Below are 25,870 nucleotides of genomic sequence, written 5' to 3' on the forward strand. Positions count from 1 at the left end.
CCAGCATGAATCATCCCTGGGGGAGGCCCAGAGGAGCAGGCAAGAGGATAGCTCATTCTCTCATCTTCCCAGGTGTCCAAAGAAGCTTCAGGAAGACTACAAGGCTACGTTCCCCAAGGTCTCACACATTCTGGTTGTACAGGTGACCCCGGGACGTGGTCTTTCTCAAATACCAGGTACATTTTGTCCTTCCTCCACACTGGCGACAGCACAGTGATCATGTCACCTGATTCTTGAGTGCTGCTGGCCTTCTGTCTACAGGGACGCAGGGCTTGGCCCTGCTGGCCTCTCTGAAGCCATGGTCCACCAGTTACTCATCCCCATGGCTGACAACCCTGTGGACCCTACAAACCGGAAGGCAGGCAAAGAAAAAGAAAAATATTTAAAGACTCCAGTTTACTATCTTTTTAGTGCATGGTGGATTTCTCTCGCAGCAACTGAAGACATGAGCATGGGCATTCCCCTCCTTGTACACTGCTTGGCTGGCAGGTAGCCCAGGGGCAACAAGCTGGAGGGGCTCTGTGCGCATAGGACAGCCCAAAGTAGGTCTGGCTGGGGCAAAATCCTCATGAACTCTCATTCCTCAGGATTTAGGGCTTCCTACTTTTAAGTTGCCATGGCTTTTAAAAGACAGAAAAACACTGCAAAACTAAGGGCTATTAACATACAACTATTTAAAATTGAATATTTAAAACAAACATATCTTAGATTACTGCCAAGTAAGCTGTTCCAAACATAGTTGGAGCCAACAGATTTGCACAAAGAGCCTGTAAAAGAATGCAAAAAGTTCATAAGCTTCAACTCAGCCCAACAAAGTAAGTGCACACCTCCTGGCTGTAAAGGAACAGGTCAACTGTGAAGGCAGATTGTGCTTCATAAGACAGACAAATGGCATTCCAGGTGCCCCCAGACCGGCTCAGCCGGCAAGTGGGGATGAAAGGTGACACCAGTCTCACAGGATGGCTGTGAAATTTAAACCAGATAATGTTGGAAAAACACATGGCAATCACCAGAGGCTATTCTACTGTTTAGGGATTACAGCATTAATGTAATATTCATTAGTGATTAAAGCAGCAAGTGTTCATTCAAGGCTTTATTGATTAACGTCTAAAAAGCCACATAGATTTCTGAGATACAGGCAGTGAGTCCAAGGCTGCTGGGGCGTGGCAGGGGCAGGATCAGGCCTCAGAGGTAAGGGAGGCTTGGGTCAGATATCCAGTGTGGCACTTGTCTGCCTCCTTCCCCCAGGCTGCTAGCAGGGGAGGCCTGGGGGCCCTCGGAAAGGCCAGATCTTTCTAAAATAGCTTGTCTAATCTAAACGAAGGGTTTTTATGAAAAAGTGTTCTGGAGTAAAACAAAAGCTCTTCTTAGAAAAGGAACCACAAAGTCACAAGTGCTAAACAATGCCCAGCCCCCAAGAGAAACGGCGACCCCATATCTCTCTCTCAAAGCACAAGGAGCTCCCCAAAGATTATAAGCGAGATCCCTAGCCATCTACACCACCATCCACCAGACAGCAGTTTCCAGGGAATGGCTTACTCCTCCACACTTTCTTTGAAAGCCCCCAAAACAATGAAAATGAAGAGAGAGAACTAGAAAGAGAAATATATTCCACTTTCAACAAATCAGGAAAACAGACACTAGCAGACAGCACAAATCCCTGGGTGGACCGGACCAATGGAATCAGGAATGGATAGAGCAAGCCAGAGCCCCCATCCTGACCCCTGGGGAGATACAGACCTTGAGATGGCTGCTTGCAATGGATCACATAGACTTGGGAGCAGAGCCACTGAGTAGACCGCGGCCTGTGGACTTGGCCTCATACACAGAGAGAAACAGGCAGCAAATACGAGATAGAAGCACAAAGACCTGCTAGGAGCAACGCCCAATTTATACATGAAGATCTGGGGAATGCAGCCCTCTGGCTGGGCAAAGGAAATGTATTCGGAGAGAGTGTATTCCAGACCACAAACTTGAAATGAAGTGCACCCCCATCCTATTCTTCAACAAAGAACTGACTAAAGTCACCAAGTAACCAGCTCTGGAATCAGGCACAGAAATAGGGTGGGGGAGGAGGGTAAGCACGTGCAGACCCAGAGGAAAGCCTCATAAGGAAATAGGAGAAGAGCTTTTTTAGTAACATACTCCTCACAGTCTCTGTAAGCTTCCTATTATTACTGCAACAAATCACAACAAACCTGGTGGCTTAAAACAAGAGAAATGTATCATCCTACAGTTCTAGAGGTTAGACCTCTGAAATGGGTCTCACTGGGCTAAAACCAAAGTATTGCAGGATGGTGTTCCTTCTGGAGGCTCCGGGGGGAATGTGCCCCTGCCTTTTACAGTTTCTAGGGGCTGCTCTGGTTCCTCGGCCGGTGGTCCCCTTCCAGGAACCGCATCCCCCGACCTCTGCTTCCAGCGTCAGGTCTGCTCTGACTTTGCCCCTCCTGCCTCCCTTGGGGTTACATCAGGCCCACAATGCATAATTCAGGCCAATCTCCCCATCTCAAGATTCTTAACTTAATTACACCTGCAAAGTCTCCTTTTCCATATAGAATAACATATTCCCAGGTTCTGGGGATTGGGACATAAACATCTTTGGGAGTCATGATTCCAGCCACCACAGGAAGCCCCTTTTTCCTTGCCATGTCCAGTCTGGAGGGCACACACATGCATTGGCTCATGGCTTCCTGCTGCCAACAACATCAGTACCAGTCTTTCTCGTCTGATGCCTATCTGGTCCTCCCTCTTCCACTTTCATGGACCCTCTGATTACACTGGGTCCACTCAGGATAACCCAGGATAATCCCTCTACTTTGAGGTCAGCTGGTTAGCAACCTTCACTCCATATTCAATTTTACTTTTTTCAATTCCAATTCTCCCAACATATTCACAGGTTCTGGACATCGGGATATTGATATCTTTGAGGGGTCTTTACTCTGCCTACCACACTCTCCTAAAAAGATTTTTAAAAATCAAAGAAGAGATTATAAACCAACAGAAGGAGAAGAAGAGCTTGGGAAAGAAATGGAGAAAAAGAAAATAAATGGGCTAGGGATGATGACCACATTATAAGCTGTTAAAAAATAGAATAAACACAATCAACCAAACAAAGACACAAGCAAATGAAATGGCAAAGGATGTGAAATATCAAGTTTATCAAAGAGATGACAGATATAAGACCCAGAAGAAATGCTACATAGATAAAGTGACTTGTCTTTGTCAGATGATAAGGGTATATTGTGTTCGGTTTAAAAGAAAGTGATACAGAAGAGGAGCATACAGAAATAGCCTGGAGAAGTTACTGAATCAAAAGAATCATATGAACACCCAGGCAGAAGACAGGCTGAGCTCAAATATCTTCACAATAATGCTCAATGCTGAAAGACAGAAATATTTCTATAAAGTTTTAAAGGAAAGAGTGTGACTCAAGAGTTTTATACTCAGGCAAGAGATATTTTGAAGCTTGCAAAAATTCTCCACTGGGAGTCATGAGCCATTCGAGAGGAGAGCAGGGGATCATGACCAACAAACTCTATCATGAACTCCAACAACTGAAAGAGGAATTGAAAGAAAGGCCTTGAGAATTCCTCTAAAATTAAAGGACCAGTATTGTGTGATCCTGGAATCCATCTAAATGTAGCACGAAGACCATGTAACTGTGGAAAATGAGGTTACCTACGAGGGGGCAAATAGTATGTGTCTAGACCATGTAAGCAATGGTGACATAAACAACAAGACAGGAGGAATGGGAGGCTGGGGGAAAGAAGGGTGGGCATGCACTTTAGTCATCTTTCAAAGCAGAACTGAACTGATATCACTGAAGGCAGCTGGCAAACATATTTCATAGTTTCCCCCTAACTTTACAGGGATTGAATGGAGACTATAGCTTCTCCCCAGTCAATTCTTCCTCCTGAGCACCTGCCTAACCCACATGGCAAGGAGTGGACAGAGGGACACTACTTCCTGCTCATGGGCCAGCCCTACTGCAGGAACTGCCACCTGGGAGGGGCCGGCCACTACGTACTCTGGGACTATGGTTACCACTGGCTGGCCCACCCAGCCCAGGGAAGGAACATGCTGGGAACTCCAAGGTAGAAGACACTAAGCTTAAATTCAGCAAATCCTTAATTATTAAATTAAATAAAATTTAAATGAGCACATTTTATTTTTTTAACATCTTTATTGGAGTATAATTGCTTTACAATGGTGTGTTAATTTCTGCTTTATAACAAAGTGAATCAGTTATACATATACATATGTCCCCATATCTCTTCCCTCTTGTGTCTCCCTCCCTCCCACCCTCCCTATCCCACCCCTCTAGGTGGTCACAAAGCACCAAGCTGATCTCCCTGTGCTATGTGGCTGCTTCCCACTAGCTATCTATTTTACATTTGGTAGTGTATATATGTCCATGCCACTCTCTCACTTTGTCCCAGCTTACCCTTCCCCTTCCCCATATCCTCAAGTCCATTCTCTAGTAGGTCTGTGTCTTTATTCCCCTCTTGCCCCTAGGTTCTTCATGACCATTTTTTTTCTTTTTTTAGATTCCATATATATGTGTTAGCATATGGTATTTGTTTTTCTCTTTCTTTCTTCATTCTGTATGACAGACTCTACGTCCATCCACCTCACTACAAATAACTCAATTTCGTTTCTTTTTATGGCTGAGTAATATTCCAGCTCAATATCAAGAAAAACAAACATCCCAATCCAAAAATGGGCAGAAGACCTAAATAGACATTTCTCCAAAGAAGATATACAGATTGCCAACAAACACATGAAAGAATGCTCAACATCATTAATAATTAGGGAAATGCAAATAAAAACTACAATGAGATATCATCTTACACCGGTCAGAATGGCCATCATCAAAAAATCTACAAACAATAAATGCTGGAGAGGGTGTGGAGAAAAGGGAACCCTCTTGCATTGTTGGTAGGAATGTAAATTGATATAGCCACTATGGAGGACAGTATGGAGGTTCCTTAAAAAACTAAAAATGGAACTACCATACGACCCAGCAATCCCACTACTGGGCATATACCCTGAGAAAAACATAATTCAAAAAGAGTCATGTACCAAAATGTTCATTGCAGCTCTATTTACAATAGCCAGGACGTGGAAGCAACCTAAGTGTCCATCAACAGATGAATGGATAAAGAAGATGTGGCACATATATACAATGGAGTACATTTAATTTTAAATACCACATACGACAGTCTAAAAAATGTAATAATCTCCAACATGATTAAGTGAGAATAAAGGAAACTGGAGAACAATGGACACTGTATGCTCCTATGTGTTTAAACATGAAAAAAGAAAAGATACATTCTTGGGCATCCACAGAATATTTCTAGAAAGGTACAGAGGAGCAATTAACAGCAGGGCCTCTTGAGAGAGGGACTGGACCTGGCATAAGAAAATGACTCACATTTTACTATATATTCTTGTTTTACTTGAATTGTTAGCCTGTGCACATACTGGCCGTCTCATTTTTTAAGAAAATTGAATAAGCAAAGGAGAAAAGGCAAAAGCTAATATGCCCCTATTTCTGTGGAGTAATACCTGCCCTCCTGCCTTTCTGTAGGCCTGGGGACAGGATGTGGCAAGTTCTGTATTAGCTTTGCCTTTCTAGATTTCAGCATTTCTTATGGAACGTGTTCTACAAAAAGTATCCCCAAAACAAATGGTTTATGGTCAAAACACCAAGAGCAAAGTGCAAACAGGTTCTCCTACCTCCCCTCCCCCTCCCCCACACATCAATTAAACTCATCAATAGTCTATTAAAAAATGAACATCGATGACACACACTGGACAAAGGTTTGAAGGATCCTCTGGTTTGCTCCCTAAAAAGGAAAATGCACAGTGAATTCCGATGAATGTCCAAAGGGTCCAGACTGCCCTCTCCTGCTCCAGGCTGTTCTGTATCCCAGAACATCCCACAACCTCAGGAAGATGGTGCTGGTGTGACTCGCTCTGCAGCTCTCAGAGGGTCTCCTCTGTTTCCAGGGTGACCTCTCTCTGATCTCAACACAAGCACCTGTCCACCAGCCTCTGTGGTCCTCACAACAACCCCGCGAATGAAATGAGGCTCCCCCTCACCCCAGACGTGGGAACGGAGGCTCAGGGCAGTGAGACATCTCCCCAAGGTCCCCAGCGATGGGGCAGGTCTCTTCCCAACCCTGCTGAAAAGGAATGAACGCCCAGTTGGTTAGGGCTCCGTCCTGAGGGGAGAGGAGCCTGGAGAGAAGCTGTAGAGGGCCGACAGGTACCCCTGCAGCTGCTGTCACCTGCAGGGACACAGAGGCTGGGAGACGACCTGACCCAGCCAGGGACTCACAGCAGGAGGCAGCATCAAGGAAACAGAACAGTGTGTCTGGCCCCAAAGCACAGCCTCTCCCACACCCATGCCCCCAGGGGGCCCAGGGATGGCAGTGTCCCACCCCCCCACTGGCCTGGGCACTCAGGGGCTCCTCTGCAGGCACTTGGGTGCCTACAACCTCCCCTGTGGACTCTCTGGAAAGCAGAACATGTTGGGGATGCAGGAACCCACGGGAGTGGCTGGGCAGAGCAAGTGCATGGCCAGCAGGTGGTCAGAGCAGGGGCCTGACCTGGACCCGCTCCACTCAGTGCCCTGAATGTGGGGGTCCATCCAGCAGACACTCATGGGCTAACCTGGGCCAAGTGCCTGCAAACACACTGGAGAGGATATGGCACAGCCTCAGGGAATGGGCACGCAGCCTCAGGCCTGCTGGGTCCCTCCGAGAAGTCCCACAGCCCGACCATGGCTGAGCCCTGCCTGCGTACAGCCCATGAGTCTAGCTCTAGCCTCCTGGGCTAGCAGCGAACGTCTGGGGCCATTCTCCTCTGTGAACCACTGGGAACCACCTAACAGCTTCATGCAAATTCTACATGTCTCCAAATGACTTAGGCTCTTTCTACATTTCCTCCAGGTTTTTATTCTTGCTTCTGAAAAGTAACTACAACAACAACAACAACAACAACAAAAACCTCAAAAACAGTTTCTTACATTTGTATGGTCTTAATTTACAAAGCACAGCCTCATATCTAGATGAAGAAACCCAACCTGGACTTGCGAAGGGCTCTGCCTCCCTGGAGAATGTGCCTGGGCAGTGGAGGTCCTCGCCCCACCTGTCCACCATGGAGGAGGCGTGGCTCCTGCCTGGCTGTGCTCCACCGACGTGATGCCTCACGTGTGGACTTCCCTCCAGCCTGGTAGCTGCCCAGAGATCATGCAGAGCCCCAGTTTTCCTTATGTCACTCAGGCTCAGCCTGGGCCAGCACCCGGGACCCTCAGGGAAGGTCTGCTGCTGGGGCGACCAAACGCCCATGCAAGAGGTGCTTTCTCATGCCTTTGCCCACTGGTCCACGAATACCACCAGGAATTCGGGGCAATATGTCACTACCCATCTCTTGGGCAACACAACGAACTGATGGGAAGAAGATGAGGAACCTGGTCTTCGTGCTGCAGGCTTGGCAGCTCTGTGAATTTAGACAGGTTGTTCCATCATGCTGGGGAGTGGATGGCCAACACACCCTCCTGCTCGGAAAACGTCTCTGCTTTTCTCTTCCTCCCTGTTAGGAAGAGTGTGACAGGAAGAATGCACCCTTTGGGGTTGGGGAAGAGGGGTCTGGGTCTCCAGACTGCTCCAAACACACCCTCAAACACTAGACTCTCCCTCTCTCTGGTGCCCTGGGCATCGCCTTACCCAGAGGGTAAATATGGATTGCAAGCCTGTTCTCAGTAATGCCCACCCTCAGCTCCCTCTAGGGACCCACACCTGGCCTCATCCAGAGCTGGGGGTGGGGGTGGGAGGGGAAGGACCACAGACCTTCCACTCTCATAAAGGGCTGTTTTGCTGAGGCAGCAGTGTTGAATCGTGAACCCCCACTTTTATCATCACGGGTACAGTGGCTCGGTTCCTTCTTGGGCAACTTTTGCAGCAGAGAGAACACGAGAGGGGACATTGACAGAGAAGGTTAATTAATTACTTAAAAGAAAAAAATTTCCTAGCAGTATTTTATCCAGAAAGCATCGTTTTCCCACTCAATACCTGTCCATCACGGCGTCATGGTTCTGCTCTGTTAGGCGAAGTCGGGTAGATCTTATCCTCTTGCCAAACTGAAATAACAGGGAGGCAGGTGGGAAGGGATCTTGCTCAGGGGTGAGGTTGGAGGGGTCCAGCAGAGGACTCTCCAGAGCAGGGGGACGAGCCCAGGAGAGAGGCGTGGCAGGGAGAAGGAGGGCAGTGCTGGTCAGAGGGCCAGAGTGGGCCGCACAGTTGTCAGGGTGCGGAGGGAGGTCTAGAGGAAGCATTAGCCCCAGGGGTCCCATGCCCCGGCTGAGCGTGGATGATGCAGACTGCTTCTTTCTTCAAGGCCCCTCCACAACCCCAGACGGGGAAAGGGGTGGTGGGGAGGAGGGTTTTTAAAAATCCGGAATAGAGTCATTTGCCTTATCAAATAGATGTAGCTAATATTCCCTAAGACTGCATACAGTGTCTGCGACACATATACGGAGAAGGTGAAACTACACCTCCCCAGAGAACGGACACTCTGTGGTGTGTCACATCATGGTGAATCAGTAAATAATCCAGGCTTTTTTTATTTTGCACGCTGCCAAACTGGGGGCTCAAGTTTGAAAATGTGTCAGATCTGACATGAGCCACATTCTCAACTATAACGCTTTTGAACTCATGGGAGCTAAACAATTCTAGAAAGAATAATTATATTTCTAATTTTAATTCCCACAGGACTAGTAACTGCATTTCACAAACACGTGTGGAGAGCCTGTTCTGAACACTGGGCCACAGCACAGCCTTCTCCTCGCAGCCTCATGGTCAGAAGGAGGGATGCTGACCACACAATCCATTTCTAATTATAAATCCTTCTTAAAATGCTCTGTATTCTCCTCAGCTTGGGAAATGGATACAAATATTTTTAAGAGACGCCTAATTTTCCCTAGCTGTTCTCTCCCATCAGTGAGTGGGGCTTTCTTTCCCCTGATTAGTCAGCACTTGGAGAGAAGGAGGGAATTATTGGGCACAGAGTCATGGACTTGAATGAGACATCAGAGGTCAGGCAGCTACCTGTCTCCACCTCACCTGTGAAACAGAGGACTAGAAAGGTGCCAAAGGTGGGGGCCTGGGCCAGAGGCTGGGAGTCTCCCCCAGCAGGCCCAGCCCGGCCTTCAGCCCGCAGGGGCCACACACAGATGCTCCTCCATGGCCACGGCCACGTTTCCTGCCTGGACCTCCGGTCACCCCACGGACTAGTACAGGCAGACCTCCTTTCATTGCACTTTGCTTCACTGCGCTTCGCAGATGCTGCATTTTTTACAACCTGAAGGTTTGTGGCAACCCTGCATTGTCAGACGATGGTTAGCATTTTTTAGCCACAAAGTATTTTTAAATTAAGGTATATGTATTTTTTAGACATAATGCTATTGCACACTTAATAGACTACAGGATGGTGTAAACATAACTTTTATATGCACTGGGAAACCAAAAAAATTCATGTGACTCGCTTTATTGTGGTGTCTGCAACCTCCACAGTACCTCCTAATTTAAATGCAGCAACACAGCATCTTCTAACAAATCCCTAACATAAAGCAGTGGAATTTCTTGCCGGTATCACCCCTCCCGAGCCCCAGAAGCCTTACACGATAATGTGATAATGCATTTCTGAACATAGTGTCTTCCAGACTGTTCGTGGGGTAAGTGAACTTGGGTGGAAGAAACCTTAGGAAACGCTGTCTGCCTCAGCCAGTGAGGGCAGATGACCCCGGGGAGATGGAGGCTGACCGCACATGGCAGGCCTGACAACCGGAGTCCGCCAGCCACTTCGAACTAGGGGGCCCTTAGGGCCCAGTTCATAGCACCTCAGACCAGACAGACTGTACAAACAGAATAATCAAGAGACGTGGATAGGAAGTGCAACCCATCCCTGCAAGTCCAGGCCACAGGCTCCCAAGAGATCCAGTGCGGCCTTTCAATCTGCCTACCGAAAACTGCGCAGCCAGGGTACCATATGAAACAGTCAGCCACAGAGCTTTCACGTGACCTAATAAGTGACGGGGCTTGCAAAAGAGCCACTTCCTCCAATGGGGCCTGCGTCGTCCCTCAGAAGGCACAGAGACTTCTCTGCCCTGCACCACATTTAACACCGATGACAAGGGATGCCCCTTGGTCTCACCTGCTCCAAGAACAGCAGCAGGCCCTGCCAGGGGGCTCGCTCAGGGTGGGGAGAGTGGTGCGGACACCAGACCGGCCAACACCTCCCCCAAGGGTAAATGCCAAGACCGCCCATGCTGGCGGGGCCTCAGGCCACAGTCACTGACCCTCACTGACATGGGACTGGCAGGACCCCACCTTTGGAATCCTTTTCTCTTTCCTCTCCTTCACCCCCTAGTTTTCCATGTAAAAGACTAATCTTTCATCAACTCCAAGAGTAAGAAAGTGTGTTCTGTAACGATCCATCCGATGAGCCCTGGGAGGCCTGCTATTCACATGCCCAGCAGCACCCAAGAGGTAGGAGATGCAGCCCAATTCTCAGGGGGTCTGGCGTCTACTCTGACTTGGAGGAACTTCCTTTAGCCTGTTTTAACAGAACTGGCTGACAATTCCAGATAAACAACAAGAATCACTAAGCCAAAGAAGGCCCTCCATCCTTCTTACCCATGCCTCCTTCTTCCTCAACAAAAAAAGTTAAATTAAGTTCAATGAAGCTACGACTTGAATCAAGTGCAAACTGTAAATCCATCAACTGAGAAAACTAAGGGAGAGAAACGGGCTCATGGTAAGTGAGGTGGGCACACTCTGCCTCCAGTTCCTTTTACTGGAACGACTGATTTCTTTAGAATTGAAGGACTCACTGCACAGTCTCTCACCTGCTCCTCCCTGCAAACCTACGCGAAGCCAGAGCAGAGATTCTCCTCTTGGGAGGCCACCTGGGACTGCGCCCAGGGTCACACAGCTGTTCACCCCGTCCAAGTTGGCTGGCAACTCGTCCCTTTTTTTTTTTTTTTTCTGTTCAGGGATGATTCTTTCAAGAGACAGCATGATATTATTTAAAAGACTGGTAAAACATACTCCAATGAATACATTTTAAAAAGAAAAAGTGTGCAACTAGAGATTATCATACTAAGTGACGTAAGTCAGAAAGAGAAAGACAAATACCATATGATTATCCCTTATACATGGAATCTAAGATATGACACAAATGAACCTATCTATGAAACAGAAATGGAACCACGTACATAGAGAACAGGCTGGTGGTTGCCAAGGGGGAGGGTTGGGGAGGGATGGAGTGGGAGGTTGGGTTAGTGGATGCAAACTATTATATATAGAATGGATAAACAACAAGGTTCTACTGTATAGCACGGGAAATATATTCAATATCCTATGATAAACCATAATGGAAAAGAATATAAAAAAAGAATGTATATATATACATATATATGTATAATTGAATCACTTTGCTATACAGCAGTAATTAACACAACATTGTAAATCAATTATTCTTCAATTAAAAAAATAAAAAGAAAAAGTGAACGATACATACATTGGATGTTCAACAATGTTTTTTAAAGGCATGAAAAACTACACATGCAAATGTGTCGCCCCATATTTCAATAATACAAATATTCTCCAAGCTTCAAATAATCATTACAGGAACTGTGGGAAAATGGAATGGAACGTGGTCTTTGGACACCCAATAAGAATAGGTACTGACTCAGTCTTAGGACGTGGGGTGGCCTTCGGGGCAGGAGGCACATCACATCCCAAAACACAGTCCATCATGTGGTCTCTTCCACAGTCCAGACATGCCAGGCCAGCTCTAAGCTTCCTATAATATCCAGGGGAGGGGGACTTCCCTGGTGGTCCAATGGGTAAGACTCTGTGCTCCCAATGTAGGGGGCCCGGGTTCGATCCCTGGTCGGGGATCCTGCAGGCATGCCACAACTAAGAGTCCATATGCCGCAACTAAGAAGACCGCATGCCACTACTAAAAGAGAGCCTGCATGCCGCAACAAAGATCCCGCGTGCCGCAACTAAGACCCGGCACACAATCAATCAATCAATCAATCAATATTTTTGAAAATATCCAGGGGAGCCCCATGTCACAGACAATTTTAAAATGGAACCACAGAGATAATCTGGGTAAATCACGGGTGTGTCAGCCCCAGGGGCAGCAAAGCTGGAGTCTTCACAGCGGTAGCAAGGCTCAAGGTGGCAGGGGCAGCACCAGGACATCCACTTCTAAACTCACCTCAGTAACTGAGAAACTGAATCTCACAGAGGGATGGGTTGGTGGTCTGTTCACACCCATCCCTAGCATCATGTGAAACTCTGCTGATCTAATAAAACAATAGAATGAAACACTGAGCAGAAAAGAAAATGAATTTCAGCGGTCTCCTTTTAAATTTCCTAAAAGTTAATACTGCATCTTATGCAGGCATATTCACTCAGACATCAAATAGCCATCACACTTATAAGGAAAACTATGGAAGAATAAACTAAGCTCAAACAGAAAATAGTTCCTTGCAAGGAGAAAGTCAAGATCTTTCAAACCCAGAAAATGAGTTTACTTTAGACTTATCTACTTAAAGCAAGAGAGATGTATTTAGAACTTGCATTAGCATGAATGTACATTTGACTTCTCAGAATGTGAGATGGTGGATAGCAGAAATCTAATAGCAGGCACTAGGGGTTTGTGGGATCCTGCAATTTTACTAGATAAGGCCTTGGAGACATGGGAGGTTAACTTTTTCCTTTTCTCACGAGTGGCCTAGAGCATGATGGGGCCATGCCTCGTCCAGGGTGGCTGGCTGTGGCCGATGCAGGAGGAAATGCAGGGTCTACTCCCTCTTAATCCCAGTCTTTACCAGAGCCCTCCCTCCCACCACGAGATACTGTGTGTAAACCAGCCAGCTAAACACACCTCGACAACATGGGCAGGTAATACAGCAGCATCAGCCTCTGTCTCATTTTCAGAATTTGAAAGGCTTGTTTTCAACCCATATACCCATTCTGTTACTATGAATGGTAAGGAACTCCATCCCCAAAGAGTAGAGAAGGCGGTTCCTTCCTGGCCTGCTCTGTCACATCTGTCACATCCGTGTTAATGTCATCTTTTTCTTGGTCTGACACACAGACTGCTTGGGGGATGCAGCAGTCTGCCAAGGGCAAATGAAACTCTGCTTCCAAGTTTCAAGGGTAAAATATTTTCAAATTAGATATACCATAAAAAGGAAACAACATATTTTGTTTCCTTTCAAATGCCTATGGATCTCATGATTCCCTCTGAGTAGGATATTCTGTGCTCCTCCTCAGGGATGGACAGCTTCCAAAAGGATCAGGTACCACCTGTCTTTTAATTGAGTGGCACTTCCCCTGTAGCCATTTAAAGTGCTCCAAGAGGGGCACAAAGCTGGAAAACAATTTCCATTTGCCCCTTTGAAATCAATAGTTCGATTTCCATGCATTTTCAACAGAATAAGAAGTATAAAGAAATATCCAGTCATAGCATTTGGACAGTTGTCTAGTAGAAGACTTATTCCCTTCAAGGTGTCATCTCTCCCTTCAGCATCTGGGGTCCACAAGGAACCTGGGGAGGACACCATAACTAGACCCCTTGATGGTCATCCAAGCCCTGGGACACACACACCTCCCCCTCACCTTGGCAAGACAACCCTCCCCGCATGAGCTCGCCTCTCTAGACTCACTAGGAACTTTCTGATGAATAACATGGCACACACTTAAAATCAGATTAAGCACATTTAAGTGAAAAGCACAGTTGCCTCTTTTCTCCCGTTTTCATTTTCTTCAGGTAAAGACACATAGAGGGATTAAACATTTGCTTTTCTCCACCAGAGAAACCCTGAGGCCAATAACCCTGGCAAGGCAGGCAAATAAACCCCCTGGGAGGTGCCAGTGACAGAGTCCTGGGGTTTAAGTCAGTAGTTGTCAAACCCAAAAGAAAGCATTATTGGGGGACGGTGGGCATTTCCACTGGGTATCCTGGCCGGCACTATCACGCCCTCACCAGGACCAAGATGTAGGCAGGAGTTCCATGAGGCCAAGTCGCTCTTCCCCAAGCCAACACTCTCCCTCCTGTGGTCTGAGGAGGCACTGAATCTTCCGACTAGGACCAACCATCACTCTCCAAAGACTTGGAGCCATTAAAGCAATCTCTCTGCCCCACGGAGGGAGCCACAACCTCTGGCTATTCAAAGCATGCGCTTCCTTCAGTGTCCATTCCTTGGGCGATGGGCACACGGAAACGCGGGGCACACACGAACAGACCCCCAGTTTAGGGATCTTTCATCCTTTCCCAAGGTGGCTCAGGTAGAGGACCGCCAAGATGCATTTAGCACGCCCCCTGCTGGCCCCTCGGGAGCTGACTCAGCCTTTATTCTCTGGGCCTAAAACAGGAATTAAATGACCTTAACACCCAAAGGGAACAAAAAGAAAAGCCAAGGCAATTTCGGCTTCCCAAAATCATAAAATGTGATGTTCTAACCATAAAAAGGGGATGAAGAGGCTTTAAAGTAAGGGTTTTTGAAATGTTTTAGGAAATCAGTGGTTACTATCTCAAGATTTAGTGAGAACACTTGAATTTGTATTTTCACGAGTACTACAGTGAGTTAAATCAGAAACATTATAATGAATACTTGCACAGGTCTACAAGTGAAAAGGATATGTGGCCAGAGTTCATAGCTCAGAGCCTTAAAAACCAATTTTCGTAGGACTGAAGCTACTTCCATTACAGAAAAAATCTCGGCAATGACTTAAGAGGTCAAGTAGCAACTGTTAGGCAGCAGGGGCAAAGTCACTGAAAAGACGAAAAGATGCACATTTGGAGACAATTCCGCTACAGGGCTTCCTGTCTCATGCAGCTTTGCCACTGTGAATAAATCTGGCACCTTCAGGAGGTGACAGGCCATGCACACATGGCTGCTTCAGAGGGACATGCCCCTCCCCTTCTCCACAAAGGGAGAACAGACAGTTCAGCTTTTTGATGACTTTTGTGCTGGCCTCCACCAGGGCTGAGGGCCTCCACACAGGACTCAGGCTGAGACCCACACAAGGCAAGACTCCATAATGCAATGGTTTCCATCTACTACCACCCTGAATGCCAAGGCCTAAGGTGAAGCCCTGCTTCCCCGTTTTCTTCCCACCAATCCAGGGTTTTTGAAAGCTTATCTTCCTGACCAGAGTTAAACTTTTGCATGGCCTGTGGTATTAAATTCCTTACAGACCCAATATGACCACACTAATAATTTAAGGCATGCTTCTTTGAACCAATGAGGAAGAGTCATTAATTATTAAATACATGAATGTCAATATTTTTGCCCCTTACTGAATATCCTTTTGATATGATAGGCTTAAGGAGATATACAGACTGCCTTGGGAACTTGCTTACTTCTGTTCTCATCACAGTCAGTACTAATGGAATACTCACACACACAATAAGGCCGACACGCTGCTCGAATTTAGGAGGAGAAATTTCCCCAGAACTTTGTGTGCCATACAGGTAAGTCCCAGCCTCTGCACTCGCAACCCTCTTCAGATGTTAAGCTGGCCTTCAACCTGGTGGGCCGCACAGCTGCTACGGTAAGGAAAGGAAAGGCAGGCAGGGCCCCAGAGAAGCTGTCACCCCTTTCTCCAGGGTAAGCTGCTCCCAGGCCCATCCTAGTTGGGGGGGAGGGGGGCAGGGAGAGGAGGTGATGGAGGGGAAGAAGACCCGCAGATTTTCCTGAAGCAATCAAGGCCCTTCAAGATCTAGGCCACACTGTCTACCTTTTCCTGAACACATCATCTGCCACCTCGAACATAATGTCTTTTAAAATTTTTCATCTCATGGCTCACTTTCAATCATAAAGATAAAGCCAGTCAATAACCACTTAAGTATCATGCATGACTTTCCCCTGGATCCTTGTGATGTGGATGAAGTGATTCCCATATCCGTGGGGATCTAACAAGTTTCCCTCCAGGCACTCTCGAATCTATTCATTCTCAAGCCAAGAAATAAAAATAAAAACCGTTTTCACCTGTGTAAGGCTGGCGAGTTCACAGAGCAGAGGGAAATCTATTTTGTGGCAGAGTCTCAAAAGGCTGCAAGAGCTTCACGGGAGGAGGGTGCACTTGGGTGGTTGTGTCCAATGAAGGAAAGTTTTTGTTAATGATGACATCACTGACATCTCCCGAATTTAAAGGAGCACTTAGAGCACAGCAGATGCGCTCTCCCCCCCTCCAGTGAGAAGATACCAGGGAAGGCCTCCGGGTTCATAGCCAAATTGCATTAACGGTTCGTCCGCTGTCCAGACAGACCCAGTGGAACGAGCGAGCAGCGTACCGGGCCGCGGTGGCCCACACAGCTGGGGCAACCGGCCGGCGGCCTCACGCGCTACTGCCCGGCCGTGCCCGGTCGTCCGCTGGCGCCCCGGGACTCCGGCGCGCCCACACGGACCGAGGGGCCGGTGTCCCCGCGCCCGTCATCACGTTCCAGTGCATATGGCTCAGGGGCCCGGAGGAGACACCGTCAGCGACCCAGCGAGAGCGCCGCGCCCTGTCCAGAGACCCGCACCGGGCCGGAGCCGGTGGCCGCGGCGCCCGCGGGGTCCAGAGACGAGCCCGCAATGCAGACGCTCCGGCGAGCCCCGCGCCGAGCCCGCGACCCCCTTGCCCTCGCGGCCCGGTACAGGGGCTGCCGGCCTCTGCGCCCACCTGCTCCGCCGCAAAGCCGCGGAGGCATCCGGCGCCGCGCTGGGACTGACCGCGCACCTACCGGGACCGCGGCCCCGGCCCCACCGCCGCCGGCAGCACCGCGGCCAGCGCCGTCTCACCTGCCGCGCCGTGCCGCTCCGCTCGGCCAGCCCGCAGCGCCTCAGTCGCCGCTACCCGACTTCCATTTTCTCTCGCTTTAAGGAAAATCGGATCAGCTGTTTCTCACGCTCCGGCTCCGCGGCCCCCTCCCCAGCTGCCGCTCGCGGTCCGGGGGCCTCTCCACCCCCGCCTCCTCCCGCGCTCCGCTCCGCCCCTCGCGCCCCTCCGCTCCGCCCGCGGCCGCGCGCGCCCCCTGACGTCACCGGCCGCAGCCGCGCCCCGCCCCCTCCCCGCGTGGACGTGCGCGCACCCCGCGCCCGCCCTGCCGGCCGGCTCCGAGCGCGCGTGCTCGCGGCAACCACTGGAACAGAGACACGGCCTCCGGGGAGAGTGCGGGGCACCCCTCGCCCGCGTCCCCGCGCCCGCGCTAGCTCTTCGAGGTGCCCCTTGGCACCTGCCTCCGGGACTGCAGGAGACGATGCTTAAATAACCTTCTTTTGCCCGTCTACCTGCCTCGCACTGTCTGCGCCCACCTTCATCATTTCTTGCTTTCTGCTCACGCTTTCTTCCTCAGCATCCCAAACTTTTCCCACCCATCCTGCCTCGGCTCCATTCCCGAGACCTGCTTCGGGGCCAGTGCATCACATCTCATCAGAAGCTGCTCCCTTTGCTTCTTAAACCGGTTCTCTGACCTTTCCCCATTTCTTGCCTTCCTCTTAAAAGTATTTTCACACCACAACTTCGGACGGCTCCTGTCTCTGATGCCAAGGCCGGCCCACTGCCTTCTGCCCACTCTCACATCACCCTCTCGGTGTAACCACGCCCCCCCTTCCAAATAGTGTTATATTACAAGTTACTAATGCCATCCTCATGCATTTCTTGACAATCGTTTCACTCTTAGTTTAGGACTTCTTGCTTGGTTATTAACATTATGCACACATACCTGTAAATTACTAAATATATATCATTTTAAGTAATTTATTTGACTTCTTAAATTAATATACAGTAAAATTGACTTTTTATTTTTTTGGATATACAGCCCTGTGAGTTTTCAAACACCAGTTTGGATGCGTGTAACCACTAGCACAATTAGGATACATCATCCCAAGAACTCCCTCTTGTTGCCCTTCTATAGCCACACCCTCCCCAAACCCTAATATGTTCTGACATATGGCAACCACTGATATATTCTCCATTGCTGTAGTTTTGTTTTTTGAGAATGTTATACACATAGAATTATGCAATATGCAGCATTTTGAAGCTGACTTTATTCATTCACCATTACGCCTTTGAGATTCACCCATGTTTATCGATAGTTCTTTTTATTATTGGATGCTATCCCATTATTTGTACTGCGTTTTGTTTATTCATCCATTGAAGGTTTCTTGTTTGGGCAGTTGTGAATAGGTGTTCTACAAACAGTTGCATGCAGAGCTTTGTATGGACAAGTTTTCAAATCAGGTGAGTAAATACCTTGGAGTACCAATGCTAGGTCTTTTGGTAAACTTGTTTATCGTTATAGGAGCCCTAAAAACAGTTTTCCAGAGTGTTTACACATTTTCATAGCCACCAGCAATGTATAAGAGTCCCACTTTCCTAAATCATTGCCAACACTTGGTATTTGCTGTATATTAGGCATTCTCATAGGTGTGGAGAGATTTAATTGTTGCTTTTATTTTCAGTTCCCTAATGGAAAATAATGTGGAGCATCGTTTCACTTGCTTATTTGCTACCTGTTTATCTTCTTTGGTGACATGTTTGTTCACATCTTTTGCCCATTTTTAAATTGATTCTTTTCTTATTGTTGAGTTTTAAGAGTTCTTTGTATATTTTGGATAGAAGTACTTTATATGATATGTTTTGCAAATATTTACTGTCAGTGTGAGGCTTGTCTTTTCATTCTCATGTCAGTGTCTTTTGCAGAGCAGAATTTTTTAACTTTAATAAAGTCTAATTTGGCATTTGTTTTTCTTTTAGAGATCATACATTTGGTATTATGTCTAAATGCATCACCAAACTGTAGGTCACATAGATTTAAGTCTATGTTTTCTTCTTGAAGTTTTATAGTTTTACATTTTACATTTAGGTCCATGATCCATCTTTATTTAATGTTGGTGTACAGTCTGTGTGTCAATTTTCTTTTTCTTTTTTTTTTTTGCATGTGAATGTTCAGTTGTTCCAACATCATTTGTTGAAAAAAAATCATTTTCCTGTTGAATTGCCTTTGCTCCTTTGTCAAAGATCAGTTGACTATATTTGTGTTGGTCTGTTCTATTGCACTGATCCATGTATCCTTTCTTTGACCAATAATGTCACACTGTGTTGATTTCTATAGCTTTGTAGTAAGTCTTGAAGTTCAGTAATGTCATTCTTCTGACTTTTTTTTTTTTAGTATCATGTTTGCTATTCTGGTTCTTCTGCCTTTTCATATAAACTTTAGGATCAATTTGTAGGTAGCTACAAAATAGCTTGTTTGGATTTTGATTGGGATTCCACTGAATCTGTAGATCAAGTTTGGAAAAATTGACATGTTAACAATATTGAGTCATCCAGTCCATGAATATGAAATAACTATTTATTTAGATCTTCTTTGAATTTTTCAGCAATGTTTTATAGTTTTCTTTATAAAAGTCCCGTACATATTTTGTTAGAGTTACTTTTAAGTATTTTATTTTACGGAGCTATTGTAAATGATATTGTTTTTTAATTTCTAATTTCAGTAGTTTATTGCTGAAATATAGGAAAGCAGTTGGCTTTTGTATATTAACCTTATATCTTGCAACCTTGCTGTACTTGCTTCAGGAATATTTTTGAGCATTCTTTGGAATTTTCTACTAGAATATTGTCACTTACTAATAGAGAGAGTTTTATTTCTTCCCTTCCTATCTGTATATGTTTTCTTATCTTACTGAACTAGCTAAGACTTCCAGTATTATGTGGACTAGGAGTGATAAAAGAGGACATGCTTACCTTGTTCCTGATTTTAGGAGGAAGCATCCAGTTTCTCACCATTAAGTATGATGTTAGCTGTAGGATTTGCTGCATATTCTTTTTTTTTAATTAATTAATTGATTGATTGATTGATTTTTGGCTGCATTGGGTCTTCGTTGCTGCACCCAGGCTTTCTCTTGTTGCGGCAAGCAGTGGCTACTCATCGTTGTGGTGCGTAGGCTTCTCATTGCGGTGGCTTCTCTTGTTGCAGAACACAGGCTCTAGGAGCTCGGGCTTCAGTAGTTGTGGCATGTGGGCTCTCGAGCACAGGCTCAGTAGTTGTGGCACACGGGCTTAGTTGCTCTGTGGCATGTGGGAGCTTCCTGAACCAGGGCTCGAACCTATGTCCCTTGCATTGGCAGGCGGATTCTTAACCACTGCACCACCAGGGAAGCCCCACATTCTTTATTAAATTGAGAAAGTTTCTCTCTATTCCTAGTTTACCGAGGGTTTTTTAAAATGAATGGGTGTGAAATTTGTCAGATGCTTTTTCTGCATCTAATGATAGGATTGTGTGATTTTTTTTCTTCAGCCTGTTGATGTGATGGATTACTTGTCTGACTTTAGAACGTTGAGCATTCTTGCATACCTGAGATAAATCCCACTTGGTTGTGGTTTATTTTGCTTTTATACATGGTTGGATTTAGTCTTCTTGTTTTGATATTGGGGTAATGCTGGCTTCATAGAACGAGTTTATTTTTATTGATATAGGCCTGTTTACCTATTTGTTACCTATTTGTTACCTGTTTGTTCTTGCATACATTTTGATAGTTGTGTCTTTCAAAGAATTGATCCATTTCTTCTAAATATTCAAATTTGTAAGTATAGTGTTGTTTATTGTAATTCTTTATTTTTTTTCATGTTCATGAAGTCGGGAGGAATTAACCTTCTTTCATTTCTGATATTGATAAACTGTGTCCAAGATCTTTTTTTCTTAGTTAGCTTGGGACAGTTTTATAAATTTTAGTGATGTTTTCAAAGAATCAGCTTTAGGTTTTGTTAATTTTCTCTATTGTTTTTCTGTTTTTAATTTCATTTATTTCTTCTCTCATTTTTATTATTTCTTTTTTTTTCCTGCTTGCTTTAGGCTTAAATTGTTCTTCTCTCTCTAGTATACTTAGGTTTACTAGAGCTTGTTGATTTTTTTTCTTTCTTCTTTTCCATTTAATGCCATAAATTTTGCTCTAAGCACTGCTTTTCACTGCATACAACAAATTTTGATAAGTTGTGTTTCCATTTTTGTTTCATTCAATATATTTTAATTACACTTGAGAGTTCCTCTTTGACCCAAATATTTTTAGAAATATATCGTTTAGTTTCCAAATAATTAGAGATTTTCAGCTACCTTTCTGTTTTTGATTTCTAGGTTAATTCATTTGTGGTCTAAGAACATACTGTGTATGATTTCTACTTTTCTGTAATTTGTTAATGTATGTTTTATGGCCCAGAATGTGGTCTTTGTTAATGAATATTCCATGTGAACTTGGGGAGAATGCACATTATGCTGTCTTGGATAGAGTATTTGTAAATATCAGTTAGATAAAGGTGATTGATTGTGCTGTTCAGGCCAACTGTGTCCTTATTGATTTGCTGAGTATTTGAGCTATCAATTTTGGAAAGAGGACCTGTTTTTGTTTTTTTTTATATAAATTTATTTATTGTATTTATTTATTTTTGGCTGTGTGGTGTCCCCATTGCTGTGCGCAGGCCCTCTCCAGCCGCAGCGAGCAGGGGCTACCCCCTGGTGCAGTGCGCGGGCCTCTTATTGCGGTGGCCCCTCCTGCCATGGGGCACGGGCTCCAGGTGCATGGACTTCAGCAGTTGTGGCACGTGGGCTCAGCAGTTGTGGCCCGCGGGCTCCAGAGAGCAGGCCCAGCAGCTGCGGCACACGGGCTCAGCCGCTCTGCGGCACATGGGATCCTCCCAGACCAGGGCCCGAACCCGTGTCCTCTGCATTGGCAGGCAGACTCCCAACCACTGAGCCACCAGGGAAGCCCAGAAAGGGGACCTTTGAAGTCTCTAATTATAATAGTAGATGGGTCCATTTCCTTTTTCAGGTTTATCAGTTTTTGCCTCACATATTTTGATGCTCTGTTGTTAGGTGCAAACACATGTAGGATTATTTTAACTTCCTGGAGAATTGGCCTCTTTGTGATTATGTAGTTTCCCCCTCCTTTATTCCTAATAATGTCCCTTGTCCTCAAGTCTGTTCTGTCTGAAATTAATTTAGCTACTCCAGTTTTCTTTTGATTAGGGCTAGCATGGTATATCTTTCTTCACACTTTTACTTTATTTTAAATCTTTATTTATTTGGCTGCGTAGGGTCTTAGTTGCGGCAGGCAGGCTTCTTAGTTGCAGCTCGCCAGATCCTTAGTTGTGGCATGCAAACTCTTAGCTGTGGCATGCATGTGGGATCTAGTTCCCCAACCAGGGATCGAACCCTGGTCCCCTGCATTGGGAGCGCAGAGTCCTATCCAATGCTCCATCAGGGAAGTCCCACTTTTACTTTTAACCAAACAGACTTTGGTTTAATGTGGCCTTCTTGTAGACACAATGTAGTTGGGTCTTGTTTTGTTACCATTTTGGCAACATCTGTCTTCTAATTGATGTGCTTAAACCATTCATATTTACATGATTATTGATACATTTGGATTAATATCAACCATCTTTGTAACGAATTTCTACTGGTTGCCTGTGGCTTATTTTTCTGCCCTTTCCAGTTTTAATTGAGCATTTTATATGATTCCACTTTATCTGTTCTCTTGGAGTATCAATTATACCTCTTTTAAGAATTTTTAGTTGTTGTTCTAGAATTTAAAATATACCCTTTCACTAATTTATGTACACCTTCCAATAACAATATTCTCTTCACATGTAGTACTGACATCTTATAACAATGTTTCCAATCCCCAGTCTCATTCCTTGTGATGTTGCTGTCATTCACTCACTTATCCATATGTATAATTTCCTAATACTTTGTTACTAGTATTGCTTTAAATGGTTATCTTTTAGATCAATCAAGAATAAGAAAGATTAAAGATTTTATTATACTTTCATTAATTCCTTCAACAATACTCTTCCCTTCTTTTTGTAGATCCAAGTTTCTGACCTATGTAATCTTCCTTCAGTCTGAAAAAAATCTTTTAATATTTCCTGAAGGATAGGTCTGATGGTGAATTGCATCAGCTTTTGTTTGCCTGAGAAAGTCTTTAATTTCTTCTTCCCTTTTTTATTGAAGTATAGTTGACTTACAATATTATATTAGGTTCAGGTGTAAAACATAGAGATTCAATATTTTTATAGGTTACTTAACATACAAAGTTATTACAAAATGTTGACTATATTCCCTGTTCTGTACATTGCATCCTTGTAACTTATTTGTTTTATAACTGGTAGTTTGTACCTCTTAATCCCCTTCATCTATTTTGCCCCCTCCCCACTCATCTCTTTTCTGGTAGCCACTAGTTTGTTCTCTGTATCTGTGAGTCTGCTTCTGTTTTGTTATATTTGCTCATTTATTTTGTTTTTTAGATTCCACATATGAGTGAAAACATACAGTATTTGTCTTTCTCTGTCTGACTTATTTCACTAAGTATAATACCTTCTAGGTCCATCCATGTTGTTGTAAGTGGCAAGATTCCTTCTTTTTTATGGCAGAGTAATATTCCATTGTGTGTGTGTGTGTGTGTGTGTGTGTGTGTGTGTGTGTGTATCACATCTTCTTTATCCATTCACCTGTTGATGGGCACTTAGGTTCCTTCCATATCTTGGTTATTATAAATAATGCTGCTATGAACATTGGGATGCATATATCTTTTTGAATTAGTGTTTTTGTTTTCTTCAGATACACACCCAGGAGTGGGATTGCTAGATAGTATGGTAGCTCTATTCTTAATTTTTTAAGGAGCCTCCATATTGTTCTCCACAGTGGCTGCACCAATTTACATTCTCACCAACAGTGTACTGGGATTCCCTTTTCTCCACATCCTTGTCAACACTTGTTATTTCTTGCCTTTTCGATGATAGCCATTCTGAGGTGTGAGGTGATCTCCTTCACTCTTGAAGGATAATTTTTCTGGGTACAGAATTCTAGATTGGTTGTTTTTGTCTTTCAATCCAAAAAGCATTTCACTCCACTCTCTTCTTGCTTGCATGATTTATGAGAAGTCTGCTGTAATTCTTATCCTTTATCCTTTTTCCTCTGAGGGTAACCATTACCCTTCAACCCCCCTGGTATGGCTTCTTTCAAGATTTTCTCTTTTTTTGTATTTTGAAATTTGACTATGATATGTTTAGGTATAGGTTTTGTGTTGTGTTGTGTTGTTTTATCCTGTGTGTTGTCCTTTGAGCTACTTGGATCTATGGTTTGGTGTCTGTCATTAATTTTGTAAAGTTCTTGGGTGTTATTACTTCAACTATTTATTTTGCCCTTTCCTCTCCTTTTTCTACTGCTGGTATTCCAGTTACACATATGTTATGATTTTACAGTTATCTCACAGTTCTTAGATGTTCTGTACTTATTTTTTCATTTATTTATCTTTTTGCTTTTAGTTTGGGAAGTTTCTGTTGATTTATACTCAAGCTCACTGATTTTTTCTCAGCCATGTCAAGTCTACTGATGAACCCATCAAAGATATTCTTCATTTCTGTTATAGTGGATTTTTAATTTCTGGCAGGTCCTTTTGTTTTTTTCTTAGAATGTCCATCTCACTGCTTACAGTATCCATGTATTCTTGCAGATTATCTATGTTTATTAGAGCCTGTATCAGTCAGAGTTCTTAAAAGAAATATATACAGCTGGGAGAGAGAGAGAGAAAGATATCAACAAATTGGCTAATGCAATTGTGGGGGCTGGCAAGTATGAAATCTGTAGTGTAGTAGTGGAGACTGGTAGGCTGGAACACTGGATTAGGAGCTGATGCTGCAGTCTTGAGACATAATTTCTTCTTCCTAAGGGAAACCTCAGTTTTGCTTTTAAGTCTTTTTAATAGATTGGAGGAGGCCCATCCACATTTTCAAGGAAAATATCCTTGACTTAAAGTCAATCGATTATAAAAGTTAGCTGCATCTACAAAATACTTTCACAGCAACACCTATATTAGTGTTTAATTGAATAACTGACTACTATAGCCTAGCCAACTTGACATATAAAACTAACCGTACAGAGCTCTTAAAATATTAATCATAATTATTTAAAATTATTTGATACTTCCAAAATCTCTGCTATATTTGAGTCTGGTTCTACTACTTGATTTACCTCTTCAGACTGTGTTTTTCTCATCTTTTATCATGCCTTGTAAATTTTTTTTTGGTGTAATCTTTTTTAACATCTTTATTAGAGTATAATTGCTTTACAATGGTGTGTTAGTTTCTGCTTTATAAAAAGGGAGTCAGCTATACATACATATATCCCCATATCTCCTCCCTCTTGTTTCTCCCTCCCACCCTCCCTATCCCACCCCTCTAGGTGGTCACGAAGCACTGAGCTGATCTCCCTGTGCTATGCGGCTGCTTCCCACTAACTATCTGTTTTACATTTGGTAGTGTATATATGTCAATGCCAATCTCTCACTTCGTCTCAGCTTACCCTTACCCTTCCCTGTGGTCTCAAATCCATTCTCTACGTCTGCGTCTTTATCCCTGTCCAGCCCGTAGGTTCTTCAAAACCATTTGGTTTTTTTAGATTCCATATATATGTGTTAGCATACGGTGTTTGTTTTTCTCTTTCTGACTTACTTAACTCTGTGTGACAAACTCTAGGTCCATCTACCTCACGACAAATAACTCAATTTTGTTTCTTTTTATGACTGAGTAATATTCCATTGTATATATGTGCCACATATTCTTTATCCATTCATCTGTCGATGGACACTTAGGTTGCTTCCATGTCCTAGCTATTGTAAATAGAGCTGCAATGAACATTGTGGTATGTGACTCTTTTTGAATTATTATGCCTTTTAAATTTTTACTGAAATCTAGACATATTGTATTGGGTAATGGGAACTGGGGTAAATAGCCCTCTAGAG

At 44.7% G+C, this 25,870-nt stretch overlaps 1 protein-coding gene across 1 annotated transcript in view; it reads right to left on the reverse strand.

Moving 5' to 3' along the window:
* The window catches only part of OTUD7A (OTU deubiquitinase 7A), a gene marked incomplete at its 3' end in the record, with an annotated part of 366,278 nt that extends 349,347 nt beyond the window's left edge, over positions 1–16,931 (reverse strand). The window contains exon 1 of the mRNA XM_081228494.1: positions 16,874–16,931. The remainder of the gene's footprint in view (positions 1–16,873) is intronic.
* Between the last annotated feature and the right edge of the window lie 8,939 nt (positions 16,932–25,870).

This window comes from Mesoplodon bidens (assembly GCF_964165515.1).
Source record: "Mesoplodon bidens genome assembly, chromosome: 3".
Classification (NCBI taxonomy): domain Eukaryota; kingdom Metazoa; phylum Chordata; class Mammalia; order Artiodactyla; family Ziphiidae; genus Mesoplodon; species Mesoplodon bidens.